At 38.9% G+C, this 11,847-nt stretch overlaps 1 pseudogene; it reads right to left on the bottom strand.

Moving 5' to 3' along the window:
• Positions 1 to 4,474: 4,474 nt before the first annotated feature.
• Positions 4,475 to 9,000, bottom strand: LOC102011998 (annotated as a pseudogene).
• Between the last annotated feature and the right edge of the window lie 2,847 nt (positions 9,001 to 11,847).

Genomic DNA, 11,847 nt, shown 5'->3' with positions numbered 1-11,847 from the left:
AAAAAAAAAGAAGAAGAAGAAGATAAATATAAAAAGCAATCAAGGTGTAAGAACATTGAAGGACCTCTAATGAGCACAGGCAGTTGTTGCCCAATATCACCAGAGCTTATACATACTTCAGTAGTGTCTAGAGAAGTCTTAAACAGGACTTAAGACCTAGAAGTCTTAAGGAATTAGGGTTGAATTAGGGTTGAAAAATACCTAAACAATGAAAACTAATGAAAAATACCTAAACAATGAATTAGGGTTGAAAAATACCTAAACAATGAAAACTAAAATATGAGGTTTCAACCAGCAAATGAGGGTGTACTTCAGAGAGAAGGAAAGAAAGCTAGCCAGTCAGAGGGCCATAAAAAGAATGACAAAAGACAATAACAAGTATAGTTAAAGGTGTGGAGAAATTGGGATTCATTGCTAGTGGGAATATAGAATGGTTCGGCTATTTTGGAAAGCAGTTTCGCAGTTTCATAAAAAGTTAAGTAAAGTTCACATATATCCCACCAAATCTACTTCTAGGTATCTATCCAAGAGTAATGAAAATATACATTCACATAAAAATGTGTAAGTAACTGCTCATAACAACATTGTTTGTAATAGTCAAAAAATGGAAATGATCCAAATGCCCACCAAGTAAAGAATGGATTGATAAAATATAGTAGATTCACACAGTTGAATAGTACCTAGTCATATAAAGGGATGATGTACTGGGGCATGCTATAGCACGGATGAACCTTGAAAATGTTATGCTAAGTGATAGAATCCATTCATAAAAGGCCAGCATATTATGTGATTCTAATTATATGACATACTCAAAATATGCAGATCCTTAAAGACAAAAAGTCAGATAGAGGGCTAGACAGAAAGAGTACACTGACTAGAAAAGGTGGGTGGCTTATTTTGGGGGGTTGATAAAAATACTCTGAAAGTGGATGGTTGTGAAAGTTTCAAAACCTTGTGAAGCTACTAAAGGCACTGAATTGTACAGGCTAAAAGGGTGAATCTTATGCTATATGAGTTATGCCTTAATTTTAAAATTTTAAACATAGAGGAAAAAAGAAAGCAAGTATGTTATGTGTTTCTCTAAACTTATATCTGCCAAAATAAACCAGCTTTGACTCGAAGATTAAATGGCAATGCAATGAACATCTTTAGAGGTACACATTTTCATATATCCAAGACTATTTCTGTGTCATAAATTTCTAGATACTTAAGGAATTTATACTTGGAATTTATAGAAGGATTTCATGATACAGCAAACGATAAATCTCCTGGCATTTTTTTCTTCTGTTTATCATGCTGCTGAAAAGGAGCATACCAGTTTCTTTGATTGGTTTCTATTTCCCCCAGTTTTACAGGCAGCATTAATATTGTTTGTCAGTTACTGTTTAACAGTAGTACAAGGCTAAGCATGAACAATCAGGACAACCAAGTGAGAATTTTAAAATGACAGGATAAAGCAAAACAAGATTTCTAGATAGGATTTTTATATATGTTGCTGGTCGCCCACCAGAAAAGTTGGACCATGCACCCTTAGCAGACTATCTGAGTGTTCACTTCTTCATATGGACCCATTAATCTTTATCAGATTCGTGGGGGAAATGATAGCTCCTTCTTCTGGCAGGGTTTTACTACTAACCACTAATTAAAACACTGCCTTAGTCTCCTTGCTTCTAAAGATTTGAATACATCAGTCCATTCCTTATGTCACTGCCAGATTAATCATATAGCAGAGCTCCTGTGGCACTATTAGTCATTTTAAAAATCTCCAGGGACTCTTTATTGCTTCCTGAAAATCGTACAAACTCTTCTGCTAAGTAACACTCTTCAGTATGACCTCACTATGTATTTCTAACCTCAACCTCCACTTTCCTACCTGTACCTTATGATCCAGTCAAAATCATAGTCATTCTTTCTAAAGCATGACCCATAATTTCTCATCACTGTGTCATCTCCCGGTGATGAGAACGCAGCGCTAGCCTAAGCGCTACCAGTGTCCCCTCCCCTGCCCAAGGCAGATATTGCTAATTAATCATCTCACTCCTTCCTACTGAGCTGGAATACAGTGTTTCAATATAGAGGTACAGTCAACCATGGCCAATTAAATCGAAGTAACACTTGCGGTGAAACTAACTTGACAACCTTATTAAGAGTCCTTTCACCTAGTTGGCCTCTGTCCTAGCTCCTCTCCTGGAATTTGCGCTTGTCAGGTGAAATTCTCTTCCAATGCTCCCTCCTTTAGGAAGACTTTCCTATTCTACCCTGAACTTCCTGTTCGCTAAGCACGTTCCATGGCTCATATAAGGGTACTTTTGACTGCATTTTGACTTTTCTTTCTAACTCACGTGGTATTTGGAATTCTTATTTTTATTAGCACATGTTTGCAGCGCATGATGATCACATTCATCTTGGGGAGTTGGAAGTACATAACACATCTTAATGATTCATTTTACATTCCCTCTCCCCTCCTCCGCCCCCTCCGTGTTGTGTCCTTTTTGGATCACAAGTATTTTCAGGCAACAAGAGTGATCAAATTTCAGATTCGAAACCAGTTTACCTTAGTTTAATTCTAGATCCATCTCAACAAGGTATGAGCCCTTGAGCAAGTTGTCTGACACCTTGGAGCTTCAGTATCCTCTTCTGTAAAATGGTCATAATAATTGGATCTACTGCAGAAAGTTGTAAGGATTGAATGAGAAACTGCAAGTCAAGTGCTTAGTCAAGTGCCACACACATGTTAAGGCTACAAAAATGAGCTTTTCGCCAGATGTGGTAGTGCACAACTGTAATCTCAACTACTTGGAAGGCTTACAAAGGAAGGTCAGAGTTCAAGATGCATGTAGACAACTGAGCAGGACCCTACCTCAAGAATAAAAAAAAGGCTGGAGTTGTAACTCAGTGGTAGAGTGTCCTTGAGTTCAATCTCCACGACCACAAAAAAGCTTTCTTTAATAATTAAATTATCTAACACATTTACATTAGATACTTACATAATTTATATTACTTCTAAATAATAATAGTTGCTTATATTACTTTTCACCTTAAATTTTCTCAAAAGCTTAAACATAGATTCACCCAATGACCTAGCAAATCCACTCCAAGGAACACATTCAACAAAACTGGAATTGCATGTTCACACAAAAATTTGTACATAAATGTCTATAATAGTATTATCAGTAATAACCAAAAAGTGGAGACAACCCAAGTGTCCATCGACTGATAAATAGATAAAATGTGGTTATAGCCACACAAGCGAATAGTATTCAGCCAGAAGAAGAAACAAGTACTTATACATGCTACCTTATGGAGGAAACTTGCAAGTAATACTAAATGAAAGAAGTCACAAAGCATGACATATTGTAGCCAAGTGTGGTGGCTCACACCTATAATCCCAGCATTTGGGAGGCTGAGGCAGGAGGCCAATTTGGACTATGTAGTAAATCCAAGGCCAGCCTGGACTATATAGGGAGACCCTGTCTCAAAAACAAACAAATCAACAAAAAAGATGACACATTGTATGCTTCCATTCATATGAAATGCCCAGAAAAGTTAAATCCATAGGGACAGAAAATAGATTAGTGGTTGCCAGGGGATAGAGAAAAAGAGAATGAGGAGTGACTGATTAATAAGTATGGGGCTTCTTTTTAGGGTGGTGAAAATGTTCTAGAAAGTAGTGATGATTACATAACATTGTAAATAAAAATGGAAAGTTTTGTCCTATAAGTTTTACCTTGATTTTTTAAAACTTATATTACCGTTTATCTTTATGTTCCATGTATGCCAAAGGAGATATCAAGAAGATGAATATGTTTTCAAGAAAAAAAAATTTAATGTCAGGTATGGTAGTACATGCCTGTAATCCCAGCACTTGGGAGGCTGAGGCAGTAGGCTTGTCATGAGTTCAAGGCCAACCTCAGCTACATAGGGAATTTAAGGCTAGCCTGAATTACAGAGCAAGACCCTGTCTCAAAAAGAAAGAATTAATATAGCCTTAAGTGCAAAAGTGAAATGATTCGAGTAACCTCTCTAAACTACAGGTTGCTATTTTTGGTTGTTGCTTTGTATTTTTTAAATTTGCACTGTTGATATTTGGTCTTCATAGGAATAAGGACTTCAGTGAGTATCACAAAACTTGAGAAACACTTGTACTTCCCTTCACAGGCGTGGTGACACATGCCTGTAATCCCAGCACTTGAGGCCGAGACAGGATAATTGCTGCAAGTTCAAGGCCAGCCTAGGCTACAAATGAGTTCTGGGCCAGCTTGAGCTGCATAGTGAAACCCTGTCTCAAAAAGATAAATAAATAAATAAGTAAATAAATAAATAAAATATTCAAAATTTTGTCTCATATTGAAAGACTACATTCACTGTGGGTCAGGTCCAACAGCATTAGCAAGGACTCCATTGTGAAGCACCCCAGCCCTGGGAGAAGAGGCGCTGAGTGGAACAGCCGGTGGGCAGGCCAGAGGCAGCTCATTCACTGGTCTCTAAGTCGAAAGCCCTGGCCCCAGTTATGTCTTCCACCTCTGCCATTCTGGTCAGCAGCTCTTCTCCTACTAGCAGAGGGTACCCCAAATCCTGACACCCCCTCCTCTCCTGCTGGGCAGTCAGCAGTACAAAAACTGAGGTGCAGATAGAAAATTTCTTCCTCCCAAGTCTATTGGGTGCTAAACACTAGAAAGAAATAAAGATGTCTGGTAAGATTTCCAATGAACTCATGGATCACTGAGCCTCTGATGATATAGCTGAATCCAAGGACAACCCAAGGCCTTGAATCGTATTCCCAGCCAAAATGACACAATCATGTCTCTGTTCAGCTGAGCTCAGACAGAAAGTACTAACATGATTGGAGGAATCATCGTAACTGCATATCTATTGCCAAGCCAGTCATCACAATGCAAATCCAGGTAAAGAGAAGCATGAATAAATAGTCTGCTGGCCTCCTATCAAAAGCTCCTACTTCCAGTCATGTAGACTACTGATCTAAGAAATATAGGGGGGATATAGCTCCGAGATACAAGCGTCTGCCTGGCAAGCGGAAGGTCCTAAGTTCAATTCCCGGTACAAAAAAAAAAAATCTCTCTCTCTCTCTCTCTCTCTTTCTCTCTATATATATATATATATATATACACACACACACACACACACACACATATATATATATATATATATATATTTTTTTTTGACCGAATAAAGAAAGCAAGTTCCTGCTCCCACAGGGAAATAAAAAATGGCAGTGACTGGACTTCAAATCTGGAAGAGATAGAGGAAGGCTTCAGGGCACGGGGATAAGTAAGCCAGGCTGATGAGGACCAGTTTGCCAACGAAGGGGACCACAGTGCTGGCGGCGAATCAGTACAGCGTGATGGAGTGCTTCTGAATCAGTCCGGATGTCCGACGTCTTGGCCTCTCAGGTCACCAGGACGCGCACAGCCAGCTTCGCGAGTGTAAGCAGGAAGCTGCGGAAGGCGGTGACCGGTGGACACGGCGCCACCCAGACTGCTATCTGTATACAGGACAATTCATAGATGAAATGGTAATTTATTCCTCTATATAAATTCCAAGAAGAGGGGCTGGGGATTTATCTCAGGGGCACAGCGCCTGCCTGGCAAGCACAAGGTCATGAGTTCTGTTCCCGGTACCGGAAAACAAAACAAAACAAAACAAAACAAAACAAAACAAAACAAAAAACCACAAAAACAAGAAATTCCAAAAAGAGGGCCACGGATATAGCTCAGCGGCACGGCACCTGCCTGGCAAGTGCAACGTCTTCAGTTTGATTCCCAGTACAAACAAGAAAGAAAGAAAGAAAGAAAGAAAGAAAGAAAGAAAGAAAGAAAGAAAGAAAGAAAGACCAAGAAAAGACTACACTGAAAACAGAACCCCATTTCAGCAAAGAATACTAAGAGAAACTTCAGAAACAACAGCAAACAGCCATTGAGTATATGTAAAAATGCTAATTAAAAGAGGCTGCTTCTAAACCCTTTTTTAAAAAATTATACTAGCTGCTGGCCAGGTGCAAAAGCACACACCTGTTATCCAGAACAATGGGAGGCTGAGACAGGAAAATCCCAAGTTCCAACCCACACTGGGCAACTTAGTGATTTAGTGGGACTCTGTCTCCAAATAAAAAATAAAAAGGGTTGGAGATGTCGCTCAGTTTGAAGACCATGGGTTCAAGCCCCACTACAAGAAAAAAGAGAAGTGAAGAAAGATTTTAATACCTGCAATTCACATGGAAAATAATGCGCTTACTTGTCATTTTCTGTTCTACAGAGGTGGACATAAACATTTATAACCCTTTCTGACAGTTGATTTGACAACATATATAATACATACGTTTCTGACTGGAAAAAAGCCTGAAGTCATGGATTCCGGTGGTGCACTTGGAGTGAGAATTGGGTATTTTGTTCTTTTTTTTTTCTTACCCCATAATTTTTCTATAAGAAGCAGTAAGTATTGCTTTCTTCGTAGAAAATCATAAAAATATTAACTTCTTTAAAAGTCATGGGGGTAAGAGGAAAGACAGTTCATTTTCTTGAGGGCAACTTGTAAAAAAAATTTTAAAGTTTTACAAGGAGAGTAGAACTTTTTGAGCACATTAGCGATATGTCTAGAAAATGATAAAGAAGTAAAAGACAGAAATAACTGAGGAAGGCCGGGTGTGGTGGCACACACCTGTAATCCCAGCACTCAGGAGGCCGAGGCAGGAGGATTGTTGTGTGGAAATGTAAAAATAAGGCTTCTTGTGACTCATAGATAAGCAGTTTCAACAGGTTTGAGATTGCCCGGAAAGGAGGGAGCGCCAGAAGGGCCAGAGCATTATCTTCTGTCCTTGGAAGAAAGAACATCTGGTGTTGACACAGCTCTCTCCCCCTCCCCTTGCCCATAAACAGAAAAACTCCACATTCCTGCACACTATACATCATAGAGGCCCAATAAATGTAAAAAACTATGTGTATTAACCAATGCCATCTGCTTCTGTAATGACGCTTGCAAGCCCCCTCCTTTGTGGTTTTTCGGGTTAAAGAGCCAGAACTGACCTGGCTCGGGGCTCTCTGTTCCTGCGAGCTCAGTGAGCCCCATGCATGCTTGGTAAATAAAATCCCCTTGCTTTTTACATGAGAGAACGTCTCTTGGAGTCTTCCTTCACGCGGCGAGTGTCTCGACCCTAACAGTTGTGAGTTCAAGACCAGCCTGGGCTACAAAGTGAGCTCAAGGCCAGCCTGAACTGCATAGGGAGACCCTGTCTCAAAAAAGACAAAAAAATAAATAAATAAAAATAAATAACTGAGAAAGATATTAGGTCTGCAGTTAGAGAGTGACATGGGATAGAGTATCTTCATAAATCAACCACATGATATAAATCGTTTATTAAGTTCATGGCAAAGGATGAGTCAATGCTGTGAGGTTTAAGAGCAGAATCAGCACTTACAGAACTGCTGGGTGGCTCCTACTATGTTCACTGCAGTAATGAGCTGAGAGTGCCCATCCCACCACATCCTTCCCAGCACCGAGTGTGTCATCTCATTGTACAGACATCCAGGCTCAGTTCCTGAGACTGTGTTGTTGAATGAAGTGGTCACTAAATGAGGAATGGTATATAGTATGTACATTTCAATATTCAGAACAAAGAAATGGTCAAAGGAAAGTCCAACTTGATGACTGCTTTTATTTGCATAACTCTTACATGCAGTACTGTAATATATAACAGAACTAAAACTACAGTACTATACCATACAATCAGCAAAATCACAGTACTGCATAAACAAGGTGTACTGTACCAAAAAAAAGACATTAAGACTTTCCAAACAAAATGTACAGAACTGTACAAAAAAAAAAAAAAAGAAGGGTTGTAGGTCCAAGCAGCAGGTTGTAAGTTTGAATAGTTATTAAACAGGTGGGTCATTAAATGAGGAATATCTGCATCGATAGTAACCAGAGTTGAGACATCTGGTCCACTGATAAATAGATAAAATATGGCACATTCACACAACAGAATAGTATTTAGCCAGAAGAAGGCTTGAGTATTTATGCATGCTGCAAGCTAGATGAAATTGCAAATGATGTTAAGGGAAAGAAGTAATTCACAAAAGGTTGTATATTGTATGATTCCATTTATAGGAAATGTCCATATTCATGGAGACAGAAAGTAGATTAATGGTGGCCAGGGAATAGGGAGAGAGAATGAGGGGTGGCTGATTAGCAAGTATGGGGCTTTTGTTTTGTTTTGTTTTGTTTTTCCAGTATCAGGAATCGAACTCACTACCTCACGCTTGCCAAGCAGGTGCTGTGCCACCGAGCTAAATCCCTGGCCCAGTACGGGGCCTTTTTTAGAGTGATGAAAATGTTCTACAGAGTGGTGGTGGTTACACGACATTGTGAATAGAACTAAAGCCCTTGAATTGTACACTTAAGCAGGATTAAAATGGTGAATTTTTTGTCACGTGATTTTTATCTTGATTTTTTTTTTAAAGTTACTATAAGGCTGAGTACCTGGATACTCCGGCTCCAACATGCAGACAGCCACTGTTTACTCTCCCACCTCTCGTTCTGCAAGCTGACCTAGTAAATCCACTTGCATAATTTAAGAAGTGATTACATTACCATTCATCTTTATATTTCATAATGCGCCTAAGGAGATACCAAGATGTTGAATATTTTTAAAGGGAAAATATTTAATATGGCTTTAAGTACATAGGTGGAATGATTCAAGTAACCTTTCTAAACTATAGATTGCTAGTTGAGTGCAAGACAAATCATAGCTAAAATGATAGTTTATTCTTCTATTGACATTCAAAGAATAGGCTATGCCCAATGAAAAGCAAAAGTCCAAACAATCTTGGAATTACACTTGGCTAAAATGCAATTTAGCAAAGAATACTAGCAGAGAACTCAAAAAAGAACTATGAATAGCCATTGGTTAGATGTAAAAATGCTCACTAAAAGAAAAGACTGTTTTTAAGCCGTTTTTTTTCACTGTTATACCTGCTGATCAGACATGGTGCTGCACACTTGTAATCCTAGCACTCTTGAAAGGCTAAAACAGGAGAATCACAAATTCCAGCCCAGACTTAGTGAGATCTTGTCCCTAAATAAAAAATGAAGAGCTGAGTGTGGTGGCACACGCTTGTAATCCCAGCACGCAGGAGGCTGAGGCAGGAGGATCACTGCAAGTTTGAGGCCAGCCTGGGCTACAAAGTAAGTTCTAGACCAGCTTGAACTATATAGTGAAACCCTGTCTCAAAAAGAAAAAAAAAAAAAAAAGTGAAAAGGGATGGGATGTAGATCAGTTCAAATGCCCTGTGTTCAATGAACACTACCAAAAAAAAAAAAAAAAGAGCAAGAAATAAAAAAAAAATTAGTATCTGCTATTCAATGGGAAATGATGGTCTCACTTGGCATTTTCCCTTATATGGAGATGATATAAATATTGTATACCATGCATAATATATGCATTTATTTTTGACCGAAAAAAGGCCTGGAATGGTGTACCCCAACTGATTCACTTGAAGAGAAAATTAGACATCTTGCTCTTTTCTTCTTATCCCCTAATAAAAAAGAAAATCAGCCACACAGTAGGAACAGTTAAGTGCATAGAAGTGGATGAGGCAGTGCTGTGAGGGTTAAGAACAGTCTGCACTTACAGAACTGCTAGATGGCCTTCCACAGTGGTTACTCCTGTAGTGAGTACCACACCCTTCCCACCACTGAATGTGTCATTTCGTTATTTTTTTGTCTTTGCCAATCCAACTAGAAAATAATGAATCATAATTTAATGTTCATCTCCCTGAAGTTAAATATTTTCTAAGGTTTATTTATTGGCTATTTTTTCATTTACTGGTTATTTCCATATTTTCTTTTATGAATTATCTATTTATATATCTTGTTCTTTCTTTTCTTTCCTTTTCTTTTCTTTTTCTCTTCTCTTCTCTTCTGTGGTGCTGGGGAATTTAACCCAGGACTTTGTAATGTGAAGCAAACACTGCTGTGTTAAGCCACATGCCCAGCCCATATATTTTTTTTAAATAATCTTTTTTTTGTTGACATCTTATAGTACTTTATTTTTTTGTTTTAATAATTTTTATTTGATTAAGCTGATAAATAAATACAAGAGAAGTTTTGTGAAACCATTGGCAATATAGTAAACTTTAAAGAATTTATTTCAACTTCATTCACTTATATTTCTTGGAATGGAAATATATACATTACTCAGCAATAAGTGCTTACTTGTTTAAATTTACACTTACTCTATTTGCTGAAACCTGAAAATCACTCCAATTAAATGAAGAAAAAATGCAGAAAAAATTCTCGTTTGTTCTTACAATTCAAAATAACATTTTGACAACAGCAAAAACCTTTAACCAAAAATCTACAATGACACATCCTTAAGTGTAATAAGATGGCCACATTTAATTATTTTGATTATTAACGTTGAAAAAAATATGACTCCTAAACAAGGCAAAAGTGAGAGAATTTTCCTTTTGGGCGCTCAAATCTTGGCCTTAATTATTATCTTTTATGTCATCTTCAAACACAGACAATTAACAACAACAACAACAAAAAAAACACAGACAATTGCTCCAATTTGAAATAAAGTTCACATGGACTTCTGGCATTGAATACTGGTGATGCACGCTAAGATTTAAGAACTGCCAACAATGAAAATCAGAAAATGACCCACAGGGGCTGGGGGTTTAGCTCAGCGGCAAAAGCGTCTGCTTGGCAAGCGCAAGGTCGTGAGTTCAGTTCCCGGTACCGGAGAAAAACCAAAAAAAAAAAAAAAAAAGAAAATGACTCACAAACTAAAATGACCCTAAAAGTTTTACTACACAATGGAACCTGGCATTTAACACCAATAGTGTTTTTGAGTTACATATTTTTTCACAAACAGCACCTCATCGATTGTCTGGTAAACATACTGCAATCACGAGGGTTGGGAGCTCAAGTTCCAGGGAGAATTATGTGATTCACATAGGTAACACTGCAAGATGAGTGTCAGGCAGGAAGGGGATCAGCAGTGGGGCCTGTTGGTCCCCTCCCCCACACACATTCAGGGCCCTCGAGCACACAAGCACCACCCACTAAGACAGGAAAGGTGAGCAAGACCAGCGGACAGCAGCCGAATGTTAACATGGAGCTCTGCTTTACAAATGATCTCTTAAATGTGCTTGTAAAACTAAAAAAAAATTCCAAAATGTCAAAAGAGACTTGATTACTGGATCTCCTTATTCTTGGCAATTGGGTTAAAAAGATACTAACTGAAGTCCAATTTTATCGTGTCTTAGTGTAAAAACAAACGTACTGCGGGGCGTGGTGGAGCTGTAATCCCAGCGCTCGGGAGGCTGAGGTAGGAGGATCGATGCAAGTTTGAGGCCAGCCTGGGCTACAAAGTGAGTTCAAGACCAGCCTGAACTGCATAGCCGGACCCTGTCTGAAAAAGACAAAAAAAAAAAAAAAAAAAAAAAAAAAAAGTGCTGAAATCCAGGAAAACTTTTTTTTTTTTAGGAAAACTTAATTGTCTAAATCTAGTAAACAACCATTTATCCTGGTGAACTGTCATAAGCTGTACTTCTAACATGAAGACTCGCTCCTTCTATGCCGAGGAGACGGTGTGGTCCTGGTCAGGGAGGGGGAGGGGACCCAGGTCCTAGGTCGCAGTACCCGGGCAGTCAGCCCCGCTCTCGGGGATGCTGGAGGAGAATGGGGTGCTCCTCCCCCACAGGAGCCCACTCCCCTTAGACCCGCCCTTCCTCTTCATTTCCACTTTAGCTTCAGTATCACCTTCTGACGACCGCTTCCCGGCTTCCGAAAACCCTTCAGCCACTTTATGTGCTTCGGAGCCACTCT

This window comes from Chinchilla lanigera, unplaced genomic scaffold (assembly GCF_000276665.1).
Source record: "Chinchilla lanigera isolate Chin_1 unplaced genomic scaffold, ChiLan1.0 scaffold00021, whole genome shotgun sequence".
Classification (NCBI taxonomy): Eukaryota; Metazoa; Chordata; class Mammalia; order Rodentia; family Chinchillidae; genus Chinchilla; species Chinchilla lanigera.
This window is presented reverse-complemented; position numbering and strand designations above follow the sequence as displayed.